Below are 22,599 nucleotides of genomic sequence, written 5' to 3'. Positions count from 1 at the left end.
AAAAGTTTGAAAACCACTATATACAAATAAATCCAACACTCAAATGCAGGATTACAAAATTGCAATTGCGGTATATTTAATTTTTTTCAAGTTGATACTATTTTTTACACTTAAAATTTTTACACTTAATATTTATACTTTGGACACCCCACTCTGACCAAACTTTCCCCCCACCCTGCCCTTTCCTCAGCTGCTCTTCACCTGGATTCTTGGACCTCTTGTCCCCTTTCTCTTCCTTTTGGCAGAGTTCCTTCTGCCTTTATTTTTTCTTTCTCCAGCCTTTAGCTCTTGGCTCTTTACCTTGACCACTCTGTTGCCTTGCTTTTCTGCAAAGGGGCCCTCACGGCTGCCAGGCTAAATAAATGTTTCCCATTATCCACAACAGTCTTTCCAAACCTTCACAAATCTCTGACCCTCCCATCTCACCCTCCAAGAATGACCTCACCTCCTACTTTTAGCTAAAACAGAATGCTAAAAGGAACTCCCCCAACTTCCTGCCACCAAAATAACACCCCTCCTTTCCACCTATTAAGGCTATTTTTTCCCTCCTATGCTGCAGATCACACACCGCACCCCCATCCTCTTGGGCTTTGCACTGCTAATCACCCCCCAACCCGACCTCTGAATTTTGCGTCTCTCTGGTCCACGAGTCTTTATAACATGGTTACTTATAATTCAACAGTTCGATCGAGTCAGCATGAAGTCTCCTGTCTGTGACGTTCCTGTGCCCGCAGAGCTAAGTGTTCATCTCATTATCCTGGCTCTTTCTGATGAGCAGGTTAAGTTTACCAAAGAAGCAGTGACAAATAGCTAGAAGAAATCTCTCTGTAAATAGTTCTTCTTGAGCTTTTTTATCACCATGGAATTGATGCTTTGGGTCATATTTGTGGAATGGAATTAAGAGAGGTTCTTTTGAGAGTTTTTCAACTGATATTTTTGGTTACGCAGAAAGGTGGGGAGGGAAAAGGTGGAAATACTTAACCAAGTTACTGAAAATAATATTGGAATAATTGTCAAGTATTATACCAGGATAACAATGAAGAGGTGGGCCCAACTTCTGGATCTGTCGATGAGTCAGATGTATCTCTCGAGAAGCTAGTAGTTAGCAAGACAGGTTGGCAGGAATTAACAATTTTCAGGACCCAAGGACCCAAATAACCTACCAAATGACCGGTCTCCAAAACTGAACTTGCTGTTACCCACATCTCACAGAGACAAAGAAGAGATGACACATAATCCACAATAAGGGACTTGATGTCTTTGATGTTTTTGAAAAGGCATTTGGACAATCAAATGGAGCGCAGGTGCCTAGTAATTTTTTCTCTGATTTCAACTGCTTGGTCTAAAATGTAAAAGATAACATATTGGAGGGTTTTTTTGTTTGTTTGTTTTTGTTTTTGGCTTTTAAGTTCCCTAGGTTTCATTCCCTCAACTGTGACTATCAACAAACCATTCATGTTTATTTGTTCAGCCCTCCTCCACTTAAGTGCACTTAAGATTTGTCTTTGTAACTGTTCCTTGCCACCCTTGTATTAAGTAATGTCAGAAAGCAAGATACCTTGTTGATATTGAAATAATTTCCTGCCACGAGCCTTTGCTAAATTAAGATTTAATCTTAGGCCCTTAGTTTCTACAGCAAGGTGATTGTAAGAAATGTCCTTTCAAAGAAATATTTCCTGTATCTTTTGCAAAGTCAAATCAAAGACATCCATTTATTCATTCACTTAACAAATATTTATTGACTCCTGATTACATGCCAGGCTGGGGATACAGACATGAATGAAACCCAGTCTCTGCCCTGAAGGAGAATACAACCTGGTGAAATGCAGACACATAAATGAATTACAATACAGTGTTAGTGTCTGTAATTTGAGGCATGAATAAAGTGTTGGGGGAGAAAGTAATTCAGCCTCAGGGTGAAGGAGCACTTCTCAGAGATGGTCATAAGAAAGTTGGATATTGAAGGCTGAGAAGAGCTCCTTCGACCAACAGGGGAGAAGAGAAAGGCACTCCAGAGCCAAAAGCCTGAATAAGGATGGGCAAGTATGAACTTCTAGCTTCACAAATTCATAGAGCAGTCATTAGGATAGAAAAGGGACACTAGAAGTATCCAGAGATGAGGCCAGAAAAATAGGTTAGGGACCAATTTTAAAGAGACTTGAGGTATAATGGATAACATTCATAGGCCCTGGAGGCAGATCTCCCTGTATAACTAATTTACTACTGCTGGCGATGAAATCTGGGGCACCTGAAAATCCCAAGCCTTGTATCCCCATCTGTAAAAAAAGGAGATCACTCATTTGACAGGATTTCTGGAGAATACACTACGGGTCAAGTACGTAATTACAGTAACGCCTGCCTAATAGGGTTGTTTGTAGGACAAGTTAGTAAACGTAAAGCATTTTGAATGATGCCTGATCCATAGGAAGTGCTAACCATGTTAGTAATTAGTATTAATCATTATAATGTTAAAATGCCTTCTTGGGGCGCCTGGGTGGCTCAGTGGGTTAAGCCTCTGCCTTAGGCTTGGGTCATGATCTCAGGGTCCTGGAATCAAGCCCCGAATCGGGCTTTCTGCTCAGCAGGGAGTCTGCTTCCCCCTCTCTCTGCCTGCTCTCTGCCTACTTGTGATCTTGGTGTGTCAAATAAATAAATAAAATCTTTTTAAAAAAATTAAAAAAAATAAATGCCTTCTTATATGATAAAGGGTGTTCAAACAACAGGGCTCTCCTTAAGATTTCTAGGGGAGGGACAATATTGGATTTAATTTTAGAAAGATTTTTGGCTGCAGGAAAGGATAGAAGAAAGACTGGAATAAGAGATTAGATATGGTGAGAAAAATTAGGAGGTGATTCCAATAGTCCTAGATTGAGGACCTAATATATATTTGGACCTAACATATATTATAATTCTGATGGGGTCAGAAATGAAGGAAGAGATCTGAGAAATGTTAGGTGAGAGAACTTGATAATTGATTTGGTAACAGATGTGGAGATGAGGAGTCAAAGGTAATCCTCACATTTCTGGTGTGGGTGACAGAATTAATGGTGTCCTAAACTGAGACACATAATGCAAACATTAGATATGATGTGGGCAGAGGCTGGAGTAACAAATGATGACAAAGTGTCCAGCTTGGGACAAGAGGAAAAGGATACAGGTTGGTAATTGAGCATAATAACATTAATGTTGTACACAGTGAATAAATATTGCCTACTATGTAAAGATAGATTGGGGTTCCAACAAAAAGGGACTATAAAGTCGAATTTGGGAGTCATTTTGCGGTACACAGGGGTCGAATCATGAACTGAATGAGATCTTGCCAAGATAGCCCTGAAGAATACAAACACATCAGCGGTGGGCTGAGAACAGAGGCAAGGAAAAGGGACTTAAACGGAGCAGTGAGAGAGGGGGCACAGGGGCTAGGAGAAGGTGGTGTAGAAGCCAAAAGAGAAGGATTTCAAGAGAAGGAACAATCAACAACTTAGTTCTATGGAGAGGTCAGGTTCGCTGGTTCTTTAGAATCTGGGCCATGGGACCAGCCAAATTCCCTGGATTCAGATCCCATCTCTGCTGTTTACTAGCCACATGGCCCAGGGTGAGCTATTGCTCCTCTCTGAGCTGTATCTCCTTACCTGCAAAATGGAGATGATAATAATCCTACCCACCCCACGGGGTGATTGTAGGGGTTATACGAGCTGATCTACATAAAGTTTTAGAACAGGGTCTGGCCTGTGAAGAATCTGGTATAAGTGCTTGTCAGTATTAAACACGGGGTAAATTTTCAAGTAAGAAAAGCAGTTACAAAAGAGTGTATGCAGTATGATCCCATTTTAGTAAAGGTGAAAAAGAAATGAGTTCATATATAGTCACAATTTAAAGCTCAGAAACTTAAAAAAAAAAAGATTTTATTTGTTTGACAGAGACAGAGAGACAGTGAGAGAGGGAATACAGGCAGGGGGAGTGGGAGAGGGAGAAGCAGGCTCTCTGCTAATGAGGGAGCCCGATGTAGAGCTTGATCCCAGGACCCTGGGATCATGACCTGAGTTAAAGGCAGACACTTAAAGACTGAGTCACCCAGGTGCTGCTCAGAAACTGTTTACAGTAGTTTGACCTCATTTTTCTTTAATGTTGTGGAATTTTTTCCTTGTTTTTTTGAGAGGGACTTGTTTATGACTTTTCTGTAATGAATAAATATTGACTTCATAATTAAAATTATGCACATATATATGTATAAAAGAATAAAACTCACTACAGCCCAAAATAATAGTAACTTAAATGATGCTAATTAAGGGAGAAGGGTATATTTTTGTTAGCATAATCACTGAAGCTCTATGAATCCTTGAAAATAGTGGAGTTTCTAGAAGTACTTCACAGTTAATAAATGTAAAGCATTTTGAGTGGTGCCTGACCGGTAGTAAGGGCTGACTAAATGTTCGTTATTGGTATTGATTATAATGTTAAAACGCTGCCTTCTATCAGAAAGGGTGTGCTCTTTCAAAGAAGGTCTAGGCTCTTGAGGAAGATCCTGTCTCCACTTTGGGCAGTCTTGGGAGCAGGATTTGTCCGGCCTGTGTTCCTGACTTTTATTTTTCTTCTTCATTTTTTTTAAACTTTTATTATTTTACTTTAATTTTATTGTTTAGAGAGACAGAGATGAGAGAGTGTGCATGAGCAGGGGTGGAGGGGCTGAAGGAGAGGGAAAGAAAGAATCTTAAGCAGGCTCCACACCCAGGGAGGAGCCCAATGTGGGGCTCCATCTCACAACCTGAGCTGAAATCAAGAGTCCAACACTTAGCTGACTGAGCCATCCAGGCACCCCTTTATTTCTTTTTCAAGTAGGATCCACACCCAATGTGGAGCCCAAGGTGGGGCTTGAATTCACAGCCCTGAGATCAAGACAGTTGAGATAGAGTTGGACGCTTAAATGACTGAGCCATGTAGGCACCTTTTTTTCCATATTATTAATAACGTGGCTATTCATATATTTCTTAAAAGTTTGTTATGGATTACACTAAATATATGAGTGCATATAAAATACATGTATAGTTTAAAGAACTGCCAAAGAAAAATATATATAACCAGCATCCAACTTTTAATTCAGTCATTGTCAATATATTTGAAATGCCTCATAGTGCCCAAACTCAGTCATGCCCTCTTCTTTAATCCAATAAAACCATTACTCTGATTTTTTGTACTTACATTCTCTTTCTTTTAGTTTTATGACACATATATGTCATCTTAAATAATTCATGTTTTCATTTCGTTTTTCATATTTCACGTATTCTTCTCTGCCTTTTCTTTCCCCCAACATTAAGTTCGTGAGATTCATCCATGATGGCATATGCAATTGTAGTACCTTCATTTTTCACTGTTATGTAAATATCTACCACATGAATATAAAACTACTTATTCATTCTCCTATGGGTGAGATCTGGATTGTTTCCATTTTTTTGCTTTTATGAACAATGGTATTATGAGTTTCCTTGTGCATGTCTACTGATATATAGTGTAAGAATTTCTTTAGGATTTGTAGCTATGGTTGGAAGTATCAGATAAGGGATACTCATATTCTTCAACTTTCTCAAGTAACGCCTAATTGTTTTACAAAGTAATTGCACCAACTTAAATTCCACAAGCAGTACATGACATATTCACCAGCATGTGCTAGAATATGGGTTTTTTCTTTTTGCCAATTTGAAGGTCATAAAGTGGTATCTCATTGTGGTTTGAATTTTCAGTTCCCTGATTACTAATGAGGTTGTACATCCTTCATAAACTTATTGACCATTCAGGATTTCCCTTCTATGAAATGCTCCTTCTTATATTTCGCCTTACTTGGTTATATAGCTTTTGGTTAGGTATTTTTTTAAGTACCTAAGATTTTTCACATTGGTTACTTCATTAATCCTCACAGCCAACTGCCTTGAATCTTTTTCTGGAGCAAGGGATTTATCTATGTTAATAAGTCTTTGCTACTGTATAAGGTAGCTATCTATAGAATGGAAGAAAAAGAAACATGCTTGTAAGTTTCCTATCCTATTAACAAAGTGTTATGCATCCAGACCCAACACATTTATTTTAGGAATGACCTTAATTCTGGCTTTATTTCACAAATACTGTCTTAGCGCAGCATTGGTTTTATCAGTTAAAGAATTAGTTATTTTTTCCTCAAGAATAGCTTGCATTTGGAAAAGAGGATTATAAAAAACAGAAAGGGGCTAGTGGTTTAGCCCCTTGCTACTTGGGTGTCGAACAGATGAGCAGCACCAGCGGCAGCATCTGGGAGCTTTTAGAAATGCAGACTCTGAGTCTCACCCCAGACTGGTGAATCAGACTCTGCATTTTAAAAGGTCCTGAGGTGACTCATAGGCACTTTAACATTTGAGAAGGGCTGGTTAGCCCAATGGCGGTAAACACACTCTACTTGAGCCCTGGTCAGTAGTAAGGCTGAAAGAACATGTTTGTTTTTCTAGTGCATAATAGAGCAAACTATGCCTGCCTTTGGGGAGTATACAGGTTTGAATCTCTGAGGGGCCTACCTAAAGGGAAATGGAGCCAAGAATAAGCAAGTTGTGTTGATCTATCAGGTAGGATTCTGGTCTCACAGCCTCAGAAAAATCAGAATACACAGTTGGGCCTGAAATATACCTAATCGAGGTCCAATTTATTTTTATTTTTTTTTCCCAGAATGATCCATACCATTGATCCAACTCTCCATTTCATTTTCAGTGTATGATTCAGTCCGACAGTCTTTCATTAACTGGATGGGTTCAACTAATAGATTTTCAAGCCATAGGATGATAGAAATCGTTTGTACCAACAGTCTCATTTTACAGATGAGACAAACAAAGCATTGAGCAAGTAAGTGAGAGATCGCACAGTGGGTGGGGACAGGAGTTGGGTCCTAGTCTCGAGGTTTCCCAGTTGAATCGGAAACCCTGATTAAGAATTTCCCAGCTTGGGTCACCTGGGTGGCTCAGTGGGTTAAGCCTCTGCCTTTGGCTCAGGTCATGATCCCAGGGTGCTGGGATCGAGCACCACATCCAGCTCTCTGCTCAGTAGGGAGCCTGCTTCCTCCTCTCTTTCTGCCTGCTCCTCTGCCTATTTCTGATCTCTCTCTCTATCAAATAAATAAATAAAATCTTTAAAAAAAAAAGAAAAAGAATTTCCCAGCTCTCTAGACATATTTTCTGAACAAAGTAAAATTCACTAATTTTTTTTATGATCAGGAGAATAAATTAATATTTTAGGGAAATAGCCTGATACTCCAAAAACGACACAGAAAGCAACTTCCTTCATGGTAGGATTCTATTAGTTCTTTCTTTCTGTAATCATCTTACTCCTTGTATCAACTATAAAGCAGCAAAGTAACGGAAGTGGCACTATTCCATGTCCCTCTGTAACCAGTGCAGTGTTTGGACCCTCAGCCTTTTCCACTCTTCACACCATATGTCGTTTTAGAATTCAAAGTAATGACTTAAAATCCTAGCTCTGCCTGCTTTCTAATCCCTAAATTACACTGCTAAAGCTAACTCCACACTTGCGATAGTGGGCCCCACCTCCAGAAGGGCAGAGGTGGAGTGACCCTATTGTTCTGGGTTTCCTTTCTTTGTCCACTCCCAGCGCCTGGCCAGTCACCTTAAGGCATCCGTCTGCCCTCAGAGATCTAAAAAAGGCCTGGGGTTTTCCCTGCTGGCTGGGTTAGTTTATGACAATACTGTCTCTCCCCTATTTTAAAACTTCCCTTTCCCTGTAAGAAGTAGTTCTGTGGTCACTAGGGACTTTTGCAACTAATAGTAAAAACAGAGATTCAAGCAGCTCAAAGGGATTTACATATGCCTTTTTAAATAATAAAAAGAAGGGCACAAATAAACTGCCAGCAGAGGTTACCTGCTGGGAGCGGGTGGAATTGGGTGCAGGGAGGTCAAGAGCACCTTTACACTACCTAAATTGCTAGAATATTCTGCAAAGAAAATATATCCATTTATCATTTAAATAACTAAAGTAAATAATCATGGAAAAACCAGAACTGCATACTCATACTAAAATTCAAATCTGTATACCAAAGGAAATAAAATTCCCCATTCCTGATTCCCCAATCCATTCCCCAGAAGAAACCCCTGTTAGCAAATTCTTTTATGTCCTTCCATGTTCTATGTTCTGAGCCTACTTAAGCATACCCATTTCTCTCTTTATATATATATATATATTTTCCTACACAAAATAGGATCAAAAAGCATGGCTGAACATCTTTTATTCAACCAACACATATCTTAGTAGGATATCTCTTACCAGTGTGCCACAAGTCAAAAAAAGTTTTTTAATTGATAGGCTGTATTTTTTTAGAGCAGTTTTAGGTTCACAGCAAAACTAAGCAGAAAATACAGAGAGAGAGAGAGAGGGAGTTCTCATATATTCCCTGTCCCCATATCCCACAGCCTCCCAGATGATCAACATCCCACAACACTGTAATACGTTTGTTACAAACAATGAACCTATACTGATACATTATTATCACCGGAAATCCATAGTCCACCCTTCGTGTTGTATATTCTGTGAATTTTGACAAATGTTTAATGACGTGTACCCACAATTATAGTATCATACAGGACAGAGAAACTGTCCTAAAAATCCTCTGTGCTCTTCAGCCCTCCAACCTACTCTCTTTCCTCTCAGCCCCTGCCAACCACTGATCTTTTTACCTTCTCCATAATTTTGCCTTTTCCAGAATCACTAGAATCACTCAATGTGGGAATTTAAGGTTCCTCCATGTCTTTTCATTGTCTGATAGCTCATTTTTTTTTTTTTAAAGTACTAAATAGTATTCCATGATCTGGATATATCACAATTTATTTTTCCCTTCTTCTGCTAAAGGGCATGTCATTGCTTCCCAGTTTTGGCAATTATGAATTAAATTGCTATAAACATCCATGTGCAGGTTTTTTGTGTGGACATAAATTTTCAACTCATGTGGGTAAATACCAAACTGTGATTGCTGGATCGTATATTAGGAATATGTTTTGTAAGAAATTGTCAAACTCTTCCAACGTGGCTGTATCTTTTTGCATTTCTATCAGCAGTGAATAAGAGTTCCTGTTGCTCCACATCCTCCTCAGCATTTGGTGTTGTCTGTGTTTCAGATTTTGGCCATTTCAGTAGGTGTGTAGTGACATTTTATTGTTGTTCCCTACTAACATATGATGTTGGACATCTTTTCATATGTTTACTTGCCATCCATATATCTTCTTTTGTGAGGCATCTGTTCAGGTCTTTGGTTCTTTTTTTTTAAAATTTTTTTTTATTTTAAAATTTTATATTTAAGTAATCTATACACCTAATGTGGAACTCACAACCCTGAGGTCAAGAGTTGTATGATCCACCAGTGGAGCCAGCCAGGTGTCCTCTTTGGCCCATTTTTTAATTGGGTTGTTTATTTTCTTATTGTTGACTTTTTAAGTGTTATTTGCATGTTCTGGATAACAGTCATTTGTCATACGTGTCCTTTGTGAATACTTTCTCCTAATCTGTGGCATGTCTTCTCATTCTCTTAATGCCACATTCTTTTTAATGTGTACATATCATTTCTTTAAAAAAAAAAGATTATCTTTTTATGTATTTATTTGACAGAAAATGAGAGATCACAAGTAGAGAGGCAGGCAGAGGGAGAGGGGGAAGCAGGCTCCCTGCTGAGCAGAGAAGCAGATGTGGAGCTCAATCCCAGCACCCTGAGATCATGACCTGAGCTGAAAGCAGAGACTTAACCCACTGAGCCACCCAGGCACTCCAATGGGTACATAGCATTCACTGAGAATCTTAAACTGTTTAGCCAGTTCCTTCTTCTTTTTTTTTTTTTTTAAAGGCTTCATTTATTTGAAAGAGAGCACGAGTCACGGAGTGACAGAGAGACAAGCGGACTCCTTGCTGAGTGGGGAGCCTAATGCAAGGCTCGCTCCCAGAACCCTGAGATTATGATCTGAGCTGAGGTCACACATTTAACTGACTGAGCCACCCATGTGCCCCCATTTCCCTCTTGATCGTCATGTAGATTGTTTCTCTCTGTAGCAATACTTGAGTATCTGTGTAAATATATATGTGGAACAAATTTTTAACAGAGGATTTCCAAAATCTGAGGGTATTTGTATTTAATATTATCATAAATATAACCAACTTTCTTTCCAAAATAAAGTAGCGCCTTCACATATAATTGATAATTTATTCTTTGTTTCTGGACCTTGTCTGTGAGGTAGATAGATAATACAACCCATTTAATTTTCTTTTTTTTTTAAGGTTTTATTTTATTTTATTTTTTTTAAAGATTTTATTTATTATTTGACAGAGAGAAATCACAAGTAGTCGGAGAGGCAGGCAGAGAGAGAGAGAGGGAAGCAGGCTCCCTGCTGAGCAGAGAGCCCGATGCGGGACTCGATCCCAGGACCCTGAGATCATGACCTGAGCCGAAGGCAGCGGCTTAACCCACTGAGCCACCCAGGCGCCCCAAGGTTTTATTTTTAAGTAATCTCTACATCCAACAGGGGGCTCAAACTCACAACCCCAAGATCAAGAATCACATATTCCACCAACTGAGGCAGCCAGGTGCACCATCCCTGTTAATTTTCAAGATTAACCGTGGACTAAGGATCACTTGTGCATTATGTATTTCACTGGAACAGTCATTTTCGAAGTCTGGTTTAGGAATCATCTGGGATTCATAGTGAATCAGTCAACAAATATATATTAACTAGTCAATTGTGGGCCCAATCCCCAAGTGGTTTATTATTTGCATTTGGTAAAAAGTGGGCTACAGACTCCATATAAATATGATAATCATATATCTTATCACCCAAACACCTGGAAAACAGGCATAACAGAGACTATTTCGAGCAAAATAGGACTTAGGATAACCTACGTATTAGCTACTAAAACAACTTTATAAAGATGTATTTTTTAAATAACAAAAAAGAAAGGGGGGCTCCTGGATGGGCCAGTTGGTTAGACGTGTGTCTTTGGCTCAGGTCATGATCCTGGAGTCCCAGGATTGGGGCCTTCTTTGGGCTTCCTGCTCAGTGGGGAGTCTGCCTCTTTCTCTGCCCCTCACTCCACTCTCATGCTTTCTCTCTCAAATAAATAAATAAAATCTTAAAAAAAAAAAAAAAAGCAAGGCACAGAACTGCTTATAGAATGGTACGTTCTCTGTAAAAATGAGAGAAAATTTGCTTATATATGTAGAAAGAAACCCTAGAAATGTACTCCAGAGAAACAGATAAGTTAGGGTGGGAAAGAGCTTTTTATCTGTACATTTTATACTACTTAGGCATTTAATATTGTTTGTGAGTGTATTATATCAACTGAAAAAATTTAATATAAAAACTCTATAAAGGATTGGTGGGGAAGTGACTAATGCGTACATGGTTGATGAGAAAGTTCTGGAACCAGATAGTGATGATAGTTGCATAATATAAAACTTAATGCTACTGAACTGCATACCCTAAGTTGTTAAAGTGGTAACTTTTATGTTATGTATATGCTACCACAACTTGCAAAACTCTAAAAATAAAATAAATATGCACAAATAAGGACCAGTTATCTTCAGATACAACAAACTATTCTAACTTTGCTTTATAGATATCTCACTAAAAGAGTACAAAGTGTCCCCAAACCCCTTATGGGAGCAACCAGGTTAAACTAGCTAATATAAAATAAAGCACATTATTAGAAATGTTCACAGGAAAATGACATATGAAATTCATAACTTATACACATCCTAAAAAAAAAGCAGACCATGACTATAAAATAAATACATCATGGGATGTAATGAATAGCATGGTGACTATAAGTTAATACTCTAGTGCATACTCGACAGTTGCCAAGAAAGTAAATCATAAAAGTTCTCATCACAAGAAAAAAAATTTTTTTTTGTAATTTTTTATGGTGGTGGTTGGTAACTAGACTCATTGTGGTGATTATTTCAGTGTATAGAAATATTGAATCATTGTTGTACACCTGAAACTAATATATATCAATTATACCTTGACCCCGAAAGAGTCAGAATTTACCAATGCCTCTGCAGAACTATTTATAAAGAAGATGAAATGAAAGAAATTATCTAAAATGTAACAGATTCTGGTAGAAGATGAAATAGTAGGCTATATTTAAGAAACAGGATTATTAAAAAAAAAAGAAACAGGATTATTTTGGGGGATATTAATTTATTAATTGTAGCAATGTGTTTTGCTCACTATATTATTTCTCAGCCCCCACACATCCTCACCCCACCCCACTCTACACAGGTCCTTTGTTTCTAGGTCTTTTGTAATTCTTTTCCTGGAAGTTTTTGCAGGAGGGAAAACCAAAAGCAGTTTAAAACCAAGTGCTCTTTAGGTCTTTTGTAAAAGTGTAACCCCAGGGAAGAGGAGGGAAGAAAGTGATACCTGCTTGGGGTAGACATAGGAAGGGTTCTGGAATACCATGAAATTTATTACTACCTTGGAGGCCTAGGGAAGGGCATACCTCAGAGTGGATTGGGGCATCTAGGATGATGGGATCCCAAGATGTCCTACTTAGGCAAAAATGCCCATATCCCACAGAAGAGAGTGCTATTGTACTTTAGGTGACCACATGACTTGACATCAAGAATTTTTGGCCTTTCAAGTGCAATCAACAGTGATTATTAATTGATTTCTCATCACCTTAATCTAAAGGGAGCCAACATTTGGGAATAAAGGTAATATTTCCTTATTTTACATGTGCTAAAATTCATACCTAATACATAAATATCACATGAATATCTTTTGGAAATTTGACTGTGGTAGGCAGAATAATGGCCTCCCAAAGATGTCCATGTCCTAATCTCAGAATATGTAGATTTGTTCATTTACAGGGCAAAGACACTTTATAGATGCGATTAAAAACCTTGAGATGGTGGGGCGCCTAGGTGGCTCAGTGGGTTAAGCCGCTGCCTTCGGCTCAGGTCATGATCTCAGGGTCCTGGGATCGAGTCCCACATCGGGCTCTCTGCTTAGCGGGGAGCCTGCTTCCTCCTCTCTCTCTCTCTCTCTGCCTGCCTCTCTGCCTACTTGTGATCTCTGTCTGTCAAATAAAATAAATAAAATCTTAAAATAAAAATAAAAACCTTGAGATGGGGACGGGGTACCTGGGTGGCTCAGTTGGTTAAGCATCTGCCTTTGGCTTGGATCATGATCTCAGGATCCTGAGATCGAGCCCTGAGTTGGGCTCCCTGCTCAGTGGGGAGTCTGTTTCTCTCCCCATTCCTTTGCCTCTGCTTCCTGCTCATGCTCTGCCTCTCTCTCAAATAAATAAATAAAATCTTTTAAAAAAAGAAACTTGAGATAGGGAATTACCCTGGATTGTCTGGGTGAGTCCAATTTAATCACAAAGTTTTAAAAGTGGGAGGGGGAGGTGTGAAGAAATCAGCAACTTGACATTGCAGGTCTTGAAGATGGAGGAAGGGGGCATTAGCCAAGGAAACATAGAGACCTCTAGAAGCTGGGAAAGTCAAAGAAGCAGATTCTCCCCTATCATCTGCAAAAAGAGATAGAACCCAGGAGCACCTAGGTGACTTAGTCAGTTAAGCATCCAACTCTTGGTTTTGGTCCAGGCAATGATTTCAGGGTCCTGGGTCAGGATCTTTGCTGAGGGGGAGACTGCTTATCTCCCTCTCGCTCTCTGCCCCTCCCCCCAACCTGCACTCTCTTTCTCTCTAAAATAAATAAATAAATCCTTAATTTAAAAAAGGGGATAGAAAGAACCTTGCCAACATTTTTATTTTAGTCCAATGAAACCTGTATCAGACTTCTAACCTACAGAAACATAAGATAGTTACTATGTGTTTCTGTTAGCCACTAAGTTTGTGGTAATTGATTGCAGCAGCAATAGAAAACTAATACATAGTTATAGGGCCAATTCCTTTTTATTTTCTTCGTCTCTGCTTACCAGGAACTTTCTCACGTATAATTTGTTTTTCACTGAAGGAAAGAAGCCTACCCAACTGACCACTCCCACTGCAAAATAGGAAGCTGGCTTATGAAAAGTTTTTTGGGAGCTTTTGGTTAGCATGATTCAGTCTTACAGACATTGAGCATAGCATTATTTCCAGAAAGTGTAAGGTGTCACTTTGGTTATGGGTATGTACATAATTGAATTTTTCTACCTTTCCAGCGGACCACTGATTCACTTTGTGAAATCTTTTTTTTTTTTTTTTTTTGGTGAAGATCATTTTGCTGGCTCATTCTGTCTTCAGTGATGACATTGTCTATTTCGGAAGACCAAATGAACACACAAAAAGGATATTTACAATATAAACCAGAAGAATGGTAAGAGCTGAAGGAAGGTAACGGAAATAAATGCTATTCAGAGAAATTTGGAGGAGAGATCTAAAAGTCTCTTCTGATCCAAAAGAAGGGCAGAGGGGGGTGCCTGGTGGCTCAGTGGGTTAAGCCTCTGCCTTCGGCACAGGTCATGATCTCAGGATCCTGGGATGGAGCCCCACATCGAGCTCTCTGCTTAGCAGGGAGCCTGCTTCCCCCTCTCTCACGGCCTGCCTCTCTGCCTATTTGTGATCTCTCTCTCTGTCAAATAAATAAAATCTTAAAAAAAAAAAAAAAAAAAAAAGAAGGGCAGAGGAGCTTACAAAGAAAATAGGGCTTGATTTAGGCATTTCTATGAGTAAAATACTAGAGGCAAATTTAGTTAGAGCAGAAAAGCTTTGTGAAAGATAAGATTGTAAGGGCAGATTGGAATCAGCTGCCGCAGGAGTCTGCTGGGTTGAGCAATTTGGATTGTGCAATCAGGAGCGAAGGCTTTGGGGAAAGATTGTGATGAAAACATAGTCTTGAGAATGAGTCACATGGATCTATGGGCCTATAGTTATTGAAATAAGCTAACTGCTTAAGTACAGTCTAAATTCAAATATAAAATGAGGGATTATCTGGTAGAAGGAAAATATGTTTTTGGGGTCTTTACTGGTCAAACCAATGGAGTCATGGCTAGATACACCATTTAATTTGTGTTGAATAGATACTATTTCTATCACATTGATGTATGGACAGCATGAAAGCAAAGGAGAATCTTAACTTGAGCCAACTTTAATAGGAGCTCAAATTCTGACACCTATGGATTTATTTATTCCAGTGCTTCAGGGGCTGAGGTCCCTCTTGATTTTCAACTGTAAGAAAATATTTATTTTGGAATTGAGCAAATATAAAGAAAAATCCCCTACAGAGTACTAGTTTCTAAACCATTTACAACTCCAAGTTCTGCCAGTCTTGACTGTGGTCTGTACATAGATTTTTTTTTTTTTTAAAGATTTTATTTATTTATTTGTCAGAGAGAGAGCGAGCGAGAGCTAGCATAGGCAGACAGAGTGGAAGGCAGAGTCAGAGGGAGAAGCAGGCTCCCTGCGGAGCAAGGAGCCCGATGTGGGACTCGATCCCAGGACGCTGGAATCATGACCTGAGCCAAAGGCAGCTGCTTAACCAACTTGAGCCACCCAGGCGTCCCTGTACATAGATTTTTAGCATACTTATAACCATGATACAAATGATTTAATGTTCTATTTTCTGAATTTAGTTGGTTTCACCCTCACATTTCTATGCATTAACATAGTATATATATTTCTTACTTTAAGGAGATATGAAATATCTCATGTAGCTGAGGTGTCACAGTTTGCTAAGTTATTCCTTGTTGTAGTCTGTTTGTTTATTGGTTCATATATTTATTCATGGTGAAAATATCTAGGCTCATTCTCAGCAGAGAAATATAAATGTTATAGCTTGTGGGGTGCCTGAGTAGCTCAGTGGGTTAGGCAACGGACTCTTGGTTTGTCTCAGGTCATGATCTCAGGGTTGTGAGATCAAGCCCCAGGTCAGTCTCTGGGCTCAGCAGGAAATCTACTTGGGAGTCTTTCCCTCTCCCGCTACCCTTCCCCTCACTTGTGCACACTCCCGCACATGCATGCTCTCTCTCAAGTAAATAAATAAATCTAAAAAAAAAAGTTATAGCTCCTGTTATCAAGAAATGTATTAGAACAGGAAAGAGACGTGGAAGCCAAGTATAATACTGTTTTCCCTAAGGTGTGGGATGAACCCTATTTTTCCAGGAATATCTACCATGTGCTAGTTCTTTCCTGAGTTGTACATTCCCTCACCTCACTGACAATGGCAGCAAGCCCAGGACAAAGTTCATTTTTCCTGGGGCTATGAGCGTCAGGGTTATGAAGGAAAGGTGCTGAGTCAGGCAGAGGCGGCATTTGACATAGTAACCAAGAGTGATGAGTCTTGGGTCTCCCATGACCAGGGGTCTCCTAGTGTATTGAAACTGCCGCATTCTGGGGGTTTGGGGGGACAACTGGAATTTGGCCAGGAGAGTGGATGTGCTCAGAGTTGGACGTTTTAGTGACTCCTTAGGTCAATCTCCAATCAGCTGTTGAGGTCAGATTCTGACACATTCAAATAGACTGTCAGGGCAACAGGAAATGGGTTTTTGTTGTCATAGTTACTTGGGAGGAGACATAGGTATGGTAAGCATGACAGGCATCTTTTGGTTCAGTGATTGGGTTTTGGAGGTGAATGAGGAATTAAGATCATTTTGGTGTGTTTCCTTAGGATAAAAGATAGCTGAAAATCTTTCAGTAGGGTTGCTCATAACATAGGACACTCAGTTACATTTGAATTTCAGATATAAATAATGAATGGTTTGTTCAGTGTAGGTATGTCCCAGATACTACAATCATATAGGGTTGCTCCCTTTGAAAAGGTTAAGTTAGGGAAGGATCCACGAAACTAAGTGGATTCTCCTTTTCTTGAAATCAATTCAGCTGCTAAGAATGAGAAGGCAGGTGGGAAGCAGAGGTTTTGAGGAGAGAGCTGCAGCTTGCCTTAGCTTGTTGAATGTGATAGGTGAGGTGACCAGGCTGCCAGGATGCAGAGACTGGGGTGAGGGGTCCAGGAATGGTAAGAACTCAGGCTCTGGAACACATGGACTGGGTCTGTGCCTCTTTCTGACTTTGTGGTGTTGGGTGATTTATTTATCTTCCCTGCTCTTCAATTTCCCCATCTCTAAAATGGGCTTTCTGATGAGACCTTCTCCATGGGGTTGTTGTGCAGATTAGGAGAGGAGATGTAGGAGAGGGCCGACAGAGACACCTAATGCAGAGTAGGTGCTCACTGCCATTATGAAATGGCAGTGGCACAAATCTTCATGGCTGGGTGCTCTTCTCAAGCCATTGCTGGAAGGAGAGAAAGTGGGTAGCTAAATTGCTTTGTGTTTCTAGTTGGAAATCAATTTGATTTTTAAAGATTTTAGGCGGCCAAATTTGAATTAACACAAAATTGAAATAATTTTTCTGTTTACAGAAGTGATACATGTCCATTACAGAAAATGGTGAAAATAGAGATCAGCACAATTAAAACCACCTGTAATTTCATCATCTAAAGGTAAACAATATATATGTCATTGTCACATATACACTATTCTTACACATAAAAATATTTATTTAATGGCATTGCATGGCACTTGTTCTTCTACTTCACAGTATACCCTGAACATTCTCTGGGTCGGTCATGGTCTTCTACAATATATTTTAATGGTTGTATATTATATCAATGCATGAACTTAAAAAAAAATCAATCTCCTTTATAGAATAGGTTGTTGGGAATCTTAAGACAAATTAATTACTCAGGCTTCTTGCTAATCCACATTTACTGAAACCCTGTATGCATTTTTTAATTTCAAAAGCAATATTTTGAAAAGTAGGATAAAAATCACGTTACTGCCCTAAAATAACTAATTTTAGCTCATGCTCTGTCAATATAGCTCTGTTTGTGTGTGTGTGTGTATGTATGTGTTTAGGTTAGTTCTAGTTGCTGATGTATTTGAACCTTGTTACCTGGATACCTCTTGGAGAACCTGAGGTCATCTTGGCCTGACGCATTAATATTTAACAGACCTGAGATTGATGGATTGATGATAACAAAATTAATTCAATCCACCTAGGTCTCTATCTGTTGACAGAACAGCAGGGCTAGCCTACAGGCCAGAAAGCAAGGACTTCTGGAGGAGCAATTGGAAAGCAGTTCTGCCCTCTAGAATCTGCAACTGGAGTCAGGTTCTTCCATAGGTTTCTTTTTGCCTTTGTTCTCAAACAAATGTCTCTTGATTGGCTGCTGAAGGGCCAGGTTGCCACTATCCTTTTTCTTTAAAATCTTGAGCTCTCAATAGATAAATAGAAAGACTAGTAGAGAAAACCTATTTTGGTTAGGCAGTACTGTAGTTTGGAAACTCTGGTCTTAGACAACCTGTTCAGCCCACATTGTAGAGAATTAATCTGTCAGATCCACTGACTAAATGTTCTGAATCAACTAAATTGTTCTGTGTCATTCCCTAGTGACCTCAGGCCGCTGTTCCTCTTTTACTTCTCCACCTTTGACTTCTGTTAAAGGGGCGTATCCTGGCAGCCTTCTCTCTTCCACAGGTGAGTGGGTTTGTAAGCTGCAGATCTCTTAGATATAAAGAACATCAACTCTGGGATATGGGCCAACACCTTAACTGACATCAGCCACATGGTTTTTTATTTCCATGAAGATGTTTCAGAACACAGACATCTCTCTAATCACAGGGATAAATCATTAGGGAAAAAATGATCCACCAACTTGAAAAACAGCCACAAAGATCTGCAGACAATTAAGCTTACTTCCACCTGCTCCAGTCAAACTTTGTGGCAGGCACTTCTCATGTATATTACTTTATTTGAACCTCAGAGAATAAGAAATTGTTACAGTTGCCAGGAATTAATTTGCTTGGTCACAGGTTGTTGTCCAGCCCCTTCATAGTCTCCTCTCTTTCTGAACTCCTCTGTTCTCCTGCTCACTTGCTGTCAGCTATACTAGCTCCTTGCTCTTCCTTATCAAGTCCACTTGCAACCCCAGAGCCTTTGCATGCACTGCTCTCTTTATCCCCAGAAATCCACATAACTCACTCTCTCACATTCAGAGAGTCTAGACTCAATTATCACTTTCTCAGCTTGGCCTTTTCAAGAAAGCTGTTACTGACTCTACTTAAAATTGTACCCCCTGCCCCTCTACACTCCCTATCCTCCTTTATTTTCCTTTATAGCACTTATCACCATCTATGGTGATGACATATTTCACTTATTCACTTTGTTTATTGGTGGTGTCTCTCCACTGGAAGGTAAATTCCATGAGAGTAGGGACTTTGGTTTGCTCACTGCTCTAACCTAAGTGCCCAGAAGAGTACCTGGCACAGAATAGACTCAACAAATATATGTTTTTTAAAAATAGATTTTATTTATGTACGAGAGAGAGAGATCATGAGCAAGAGGGAAGGGTAGAGGGAGAAGCAGACTCCCTGCTTGAGCAGGGAGCCCAATGTGGGACTTGACCCCAGGACCCTGAGCCAAAGGCAGACACTTAAACTGAACCACCCAGGCGCCCTCAACAAATAAATGTTGAATAAATGATTGAAAGACTGCTCAGCCAGTAAATGGTGAAGGTTGAGAGTCAGAAGTTAGGTCTCCTAACGTGAAACTTGGCTCTCTTTTCTCAACTTCATGCTGCCTCTGGAAAGAAAAATGATTTTCTTTCAAAAGCTAACATAGGAAAGTGTTAATGGAAAGGAATGTGAAAACCTGGTCAACAGTCCTTCCACAGTATTTGGTAGGTCTGATCCTTACTAAAATATCCTGAACCAATTGAAGATATGCAAAGGAAGATGTGGAGAGGTCAGAAAAGCCAGAGTAATTGAACAGGTATTTGAGAGAAGGTTAGAAGTTAGGGCTGTTGGAATGGTAAAAGGGAAGGCTAAGGGGTTAAAGGAATCAAAATGACTTCAAGCATTTAGAAACATAAAATGAGATTCCTAACCAACGGTTGTTGGTCATATCTACGAAGGATGCAAGAAGATGATATGGGGGTTTGTTAAATATGAGAAAGATTTTATTGACTCTAAAAGTGTCTGAACTTGTAAGGTTGTAAAGCCTACATCATGCTGAAATATAAAAACAACTAGTTAACACCAGCTATCTGTTCACTCATTCATTCATTCACTTAACAAGCAATCTCTAAAGTGCTTTACTGTGTACCATTCAGGGTTCTAGAACTCTATTTTTGGGCATACAACAGTGAATAAGTAAGACACTCAGAGTCTTGTCATGAACTTAGCAAATGCCTTAGATGCTATATTGGGGCCCATCTGGTGCCAGATTTTTTGTGACCTCCACCAGTTATTATTATTTAATCTACTTGACAGACAGAGATCACAAGTAGGCAGAGAGGCAGGCAGAGAGAGGGGGAAGCAGGCTCCCTGCCGAGCAGAGAGCCCAATGCCGGGCTTGATCCCAGGACCCTGGGACCATGACCTGAGCTGAAAGCAGAGCAGACCTGTTAACCCACTGAGCCACCCAGGCGCCCCCTCCACCAGTTATTAATTCTCTGAGTAGATTAAAAAAATAGAAGTTTTAATTTTATTTAGTTTCCTGAGTTCACAAAACTTCAAACTTCAGGAGGTATTACAGTCTTCATCCCCTGTCCTCAGCCACCAGTTCCCTATCTCAGAAGACAACAATGATAATTTTCTTGTGTTTTCAGGGGCACCTGGGGGGTTCAGTTGGAAGAGCATATGACTCTTGATCTTGGGGTCAAGTGTTCATGGGTATAGAGATTATTAAAATTTTTAAAAAATTTCTTGTGTTTTTAAAAACTATCAGTCAATTGTTTATGGTTTATACATATACAAGTAAATATACATATATTTTCCTCTCTCTTTTATCCTCTAACCTCCCACCACCTGTTTTTTTGCACAGCTGCTAGCCAATTTCACTTTGCAATACATCATGACAATCTTTCCCTATCAGTATAAACATCTTCCTCTTTCCTTCTAGAGGCTGCATGGTATTCCATTGTATAGTGGGCTATAGTTTATTTTACTAGTCTCCCTCTGATGGACACTTGTGTCTAATCTTTTGTTGATATATATTGTTTATGAATATTCTTGAAGACACATCCTTTTCTACATACGTGAATACCAGTAGGATAAATTTCTAGCTACATTGTTGGGTTAAATGGTATGCACATGCGTCATTTTTTAACTGTTTTTTTCATTGTGGTAAAATATACATTTAAAATTTACCATCTTAACCATTTTTAAGTGTACACCTCCATAACGTTAAGAATATTTACACTGCTGCGAATGAACATATGTCATTTTGACAAATATTGCCAAACTGTCCTCTGTGGTGATTGCATCCATTCAGACTTTCACCAGCATTGTATGAGATGGCTTTTCATGTAGGTGGTACTGAAAGAACAGGATGCCTGTGATTAACTGGGAGATGCTGTAGCAGTGAAGAAAGGGCACAGGTTCTAGAATTTAATCCTGGATCTGATGCTTGCCATCTGTGTGCTCTTGAGCATTACTTAATTCCTTGGGGTTTCGTTTCCTCATATCTAACACTAATATCAAAGAGGGGTAAGATTCAAAGGGCTTAGAATAAGGGCCAGGCATATAGTAGGCACTTAATAAATAAGGGCCATTAGCTATTATTATGACTTGAGTCTTTCACCAATCAGTCTATGAGTACGAGTTATTTAATATCTCTGAGAGCTAATTTTTGCAGTGTAAAGTGATAAGAGACTGGTTATCCAAATTGTTGTTCATTAACTCATTGGAATACTATTTAGTTATTGAATGGTCAAGGTATTTTGAAAGGCAGTGTAGGGTAGTTAAGCATATAGACTCCAAAGCCAGATTGCTTGGGTTGATTCTTGTTGTTGCTACTTACCAGCTCTGTAACCCTGGGCTAGATCCTTGACATCTGTCTTAGTCATTTTGGGCTCCTATAACAAAGTAGTACGGACTGGGTGCTTATAAACAACAGATATTTATTTCTCACAGTTCTGGAGGCTGGACGTCCAGGATCAGGATGCCTCTTCCAGGCTGAAGACTGCTGACTCCTTGTTGTAGACTCACTTAGTGGGGTGAGATCTAGCTAGATGTCTTGCCTCTTCCTATATGAAGAGTAACACCATTCATGAAAGCTCTGTCTCAGATTGGCTGCAAAAGGGATGGGGAGAGAACCTGCTTTTTGGTTTTAAAACATGAACTAGATTTTTTGACAATTCTCTCATCAAAAGGTCGATCCCTATCCCCTGAATCTTAACTATCAGAAGTGATGTGGATTCAGACCTCAGGGAACTGGTACCTTCTATTTTCTGTCTCGCACACTCATTCTTTTTTTTTTTTAAGATTAATTTATTTATGAGAGAGAGAGAGAGTGGGAGGAGGGGCAGAGGTAGAGACTCTTCAAGCAGACTCCCCTCTGAGTATGGAGGTTGACATGGGGTGTGATCCTATCACTCATGGGATCATGAACTGAGTTGAAACCAAGAGCTGGACTGACCCTTAACTGACTGAACCTCCCAGGTGCCCCCACACACTCATTCTTTTTTTTTTTAATTTTATTTACTTATTTGATATATATAGAGAGATCACATGTAGTCAGAGAGGCAGGCAGAGAGAGAGAGAGAGAAGCAGGCCCCCCACTGAGCAGAGAGCCTGAAGTAGGACTCG

The sequence above is a fragment of the Mustela nigripes genome, chromosome 7 (assembly GCF_022355385.1).
Source record: "Mustela nigripes isolate SB6536 chromosome 7, MUSNIG.SB6536, whole genome shotgun sequence".
NCBI lineage: Eukaryota > Metazoa > Chordata > Mammalia > Carnivora > Mustelidae > Mustela > Mustela nigripes.
This window is presented reverse-complemented; position numbering follows the sequence as displayed.